Source organism: Barbus barbus (genome assembly GCF_936440315.1).
Source record: "Barbus barbus genome assembly, chromosome: 48".
In the NCBI taxonomy this organism is placed as follows: domain Eukaryota; kingdom Metazoa; phylum Chordata; class Actinopteri; order Cypriniformes; family Cyprinidae; genus Barbus; species Barbus barbus.
The window spans coordinates 16,056,360-16,060,719 of record NC_136726.1 but is presented as its reverse complement, the minus strand read 5'-3'; positions in this window follow the sequence as shown (position 1 = coordinate 16,060,719).

The following is a 4,360-nucleotide window of genomic DNA, read 5'->3' as shown; positions in this document are numbered from 1 at the left end:
CAAAATAAAAAGTCCACTTGGTTATTGTATGCTGTTCCCTTGAAAATCAGCCCAAACTATGTGCAAATGTGGCTAGGGGCAAAACATGCTCTGAATTTGCCGCAAAACACAGTTAAATATTAATGAGTAAATAAACAGTAAGTGATGCATATTATATTTGCCTACTTATACACGAACAACTAGTTCTGTTAAAAAAAAAAAAAAACCTTGAGAATGGCTCCTTGCTGTTCTTGTAATGTTTTGACAGTGTGTGCCGTTTCTACTTATTCAAACAAGCAAAAAAGAACATATAAAATCAATGTATATTAATCAGAAGCAGATCAGTAATTTGGGCTGAATCCAGTCGATAAAATGTGACAATTATAAGAAATGTCTCAGTTATGTGTTTAATATACACCTGTTTGCATATGAACTGTAATTAGTTACCCAAATAGGGATTATTTTGTGTTATTTTGTGCATTTTTTTTCTTCTGCTAAACCCAACAATGTACCTCCCCTGACACTTGTAAAACGAACAGTGCAAGCCAAAAAAAAAAAAAGGCTGCTACCCATTTGCTTCACGCAGGGCTGGTGCACCCTGACCGAAGTTAATCAAAGCCCTTCAATAGGACAGAACACTTCATTGTGTATTGTGCAATTTTAAGACTTTGCCAAATTTGAGGTCATTATAGCAGATAAAGGCGACTGAGGTGTCAAACTTTAATCTTAAAACCTGATTTACTGATTTGCATTCATACAGAAGTATATGAGTTTTATAATGAAATGCAATTGATATGCAGTTCATATATTCAGTGGTTTGAATGTGTGCCTTATTTAACACACATGATTTATATCATTTGATCATTAGTACAAGCTCCAAAACCTGAACTGGGTGTGTCAGATAAAGAGTGACATTCAAAACGAGCGGGACCAGGATTGATATGACGGTAACTGTGCATGAACAAAAAGAATATAGCCTAAAAATAGCCTGCTGAGTTTTATTCAACATGCACAAACTGAATGCCCTTATATATTGTGGTTGTGACTAGACAAATTTAGAGATGCCAAGGAAAAGCACAATGCCAAGTGACACGCTGTGTACATCTAAATCATAATGTGTGTAGGAGGGCGCTTTACATTACAAACATTAATTGCATGTTTTTAACCTTCACAGTCTTCTTGGCTGCTGATGTTGTGTCATCTATTTATGCTGGTGAGCTAGTCAGCATGCAAACAAACAAATAAGTAATGAAATAAAGAAGTCATAAATTCTGTATAATCATATAGTCTGTTGTGGGGTGGGGATTCCTGGAGTAGGTTTTAAAAGAAAACACTATTTAAATTGTTCTACTTCAAAATTCCATGTTTAATGTAATGTGTTAATTGTCCTTTGTTTTTTGTAATTATTTGTAAATTTTACTAGCAAATTTACACCATTTTTTTTCATTGTAGTTTTGCATTTTTTTATTGTTTCTTCATTATTATAATTACAATTTTCAACTTTAGTTGAATTTATTTTTATTTATATTTGTACACATATTTTTTATTTTAGTTTTAACATTTGTTTGTTAACATTTATTTTTGCCGTTTACTTGAGATTTACTGGAGATTATTTAATGTCATTGCATTTAACACAGATATTTATCTATTTTTTAAGGTTCAGCCTATTCACATCTTTTATTAAAACCTAACTGGAGCATGAGAAAGATATAAGGCACATAAAACACACTTTTGTGCATATTTAATCATAGTGAGTTGTAAAGGTTTAAAACACCATAACAAAGTGTATCAAAAACAGAATCTAAAAATTACTTTGTGGGTTTTTTTTTATTGTATTTTAATAAGTGTTATTGTCATACCTGGCAACAAATAAATACATACATGAATAAAAAAAAATATATATATATTTTGGTTTCAGCTAGTTTTTGTTCACAAATCTCACAATTACATATGTTTTTACATTTACATACATTTACATTGTCATTTAGCAGACGCTTTTATTCAAATAGACTTATAAATGAGGACAATAGAAGCAATCAAAACCAACAAAAGAGCAACGATATGCAAGTGCTATGACTTTTATTTTCATGAAAGAAAACAAGTAGAATAGGGGGGGAAATAAAGCTTTTTTTAAAGAAAACAAGTAGATATAATAGAAAAAAGAAAGAAAGCTAATGTTAGAGGGTCAGATAGATACAAAGAAGATTAATAGATACAAAGAAGACAGATAGATCAAATGGAATTAGAATAGAGAGTGCTAGAGTTAGAGGGTTAAATAAAGATGGAAGAGATGGGTTTTTCAGAATCAGAATCAGAAAGAGCTTTATTGCCAAGTATGTTTGCACATACAAGGAATTTGTTTTAGTGTCACAGCAAAATACAAAAATAAAATAATAATAATAAGTTGTATGTACAGATGTGCTATAGACAAAATAGAATAGAAATAGAATAAAAAATAAGACATAAGATGTAGGGATGTGCTAGGATGAATTGTGATGAATAAATAAGGTTATTGCACAGTGGAAGAACATTTAACTGTTCATGTTTTTAGCCATTTCTTGAAGATGGCTAAGGACTCAGTTGCTCAGATTGAGTTGGGCAGGTCATTCAACCAGGGAACAGTTCATATATTTTTATATTTGTATATATATTTTATATTTATTCCAGACACCAAACACACAAATTTACTTCTTGTTTTAATTTACTTTAACGATAGTAACACTGCTGGTCAGGCTGATCTGCTAGCTGGTTTAAGGAGAACAGCTCTTACACCACAAGCTAGATCAGCATAGCCAAGCAGGGAAATAATCTTAAAACAAGCAAACATTTTAGGTTTATTGATTTATTATTATTATTTATTTTTAACAACGGGGTAATTTTAAATGTAAAGAAATACTAAAATAAAATCGCGAATGACTTTTATTATGAAAGTTGCCTACCAGCTTTTCCAGCCGTGCAGTGACGTCTTTCGGATCCGCTAAATTGACAGGCCACCTGCAGGGATGCAGCAAGGCTTTAAAGGGACAGGCTTCGGATGCATGGGATGCTTTTGTTACAGCACATGGAGAGAAGAAGACGGGCTGTCATCTCCAGCGAAGCGTCCTCCGAAGCGCATCAGCAAAGCCACGTAAGATATCATTTCATATCGTTCTGTAACAGAAAAAGAGCTTTTCGAGAGATTTCGCAGAAACGATGTCAACCAGAAACAAAGTGGTGAGGATAGAGTTCATGTACGATTTTTAAATGATTTTTCTTTAAACATCCAACGCCCTATAGCGATCCGAGTGATGTGTTTATTAAATTCAGAAATCTTGTATTGTTTCAAATCAAAATATTAGGAAACTAATGATTCGATTTTGTAACAAAATGTGTCTAGAATATACTACAAAGATTGTGATGTCGAGTCCGAATGCATCTGGTGTCAGCCGCATTTTTTACACACAAAAAAAAAATCAAATATGTGTGTCGTAGGGAAAGTTATATCGAGTGTTGATGATCCTGATCAACAGGTGACAAGAGCATCAGCTTGTCTTCTTGAAGTCACTTAGATGTAATTTGCGGTGGGATTTGCATGGCAAATCTCTGTGTAAAACATGATGGACGTCTATTGTGAAGCCAGCCTATGAATGCACCCCTTCATAAACGACTTGACAGTATTTTTCAGCTTATTTTTTCTCTATTGAAAGCCTCAGGGTCAGAAACGGCGACATAATTCATTACTGTTAATTCTGTTCCATCTCCTATTCAATCAAAATAATCGCTCCCCCCCAAGTCAATATGCTTTTGCAAAACTTCTATTGATTATAGGAGAGGAGCTCCTTCAAGATCCGTAATTCCCCAGCTGGTGTGTTGAGCGAATGTCTACAATTAGATTTGAAGAGCTGTTTATTATAGTTATCCTTGGCAAATCCAATATCAGAGCAGTCCTCTACATCCTCATCTTTCTGCCGGTGCTAATCATATAGAGGTGGTCCTGGTGGCCTTCCCCCAACGTTTAGCTCCAATGTATTCTGATGGCAATTTAATGCAATGAAGCGAAGGCTGAACTCCAGCCCTCGGGGGGGAATATGTGAATTCACACATCTCCAGGTGGGCTTGTGTGTGGAGTCGTTCATATCGTTCAGTAAGAAGAAAAAAAGGCTTGCCTGAAGGGATAGTTCAGGCAAAAAAATTCTAATTCAGCCATTTACTCACCCTCATTTCGTTCCAAACTGGATGTGGGAGACAAAAGATGATGTTAGGCACTGACAGCCTCAGTCACCATTTGTTTTCATGGCATCTTGCTCCACTGAATACTGATTAAAGCTGGCTAACATCTCTGTTTTACTTCATAGAAAAAAACAAACAAAATAGATTAAGAATGACATGAGGGCGAGCAATT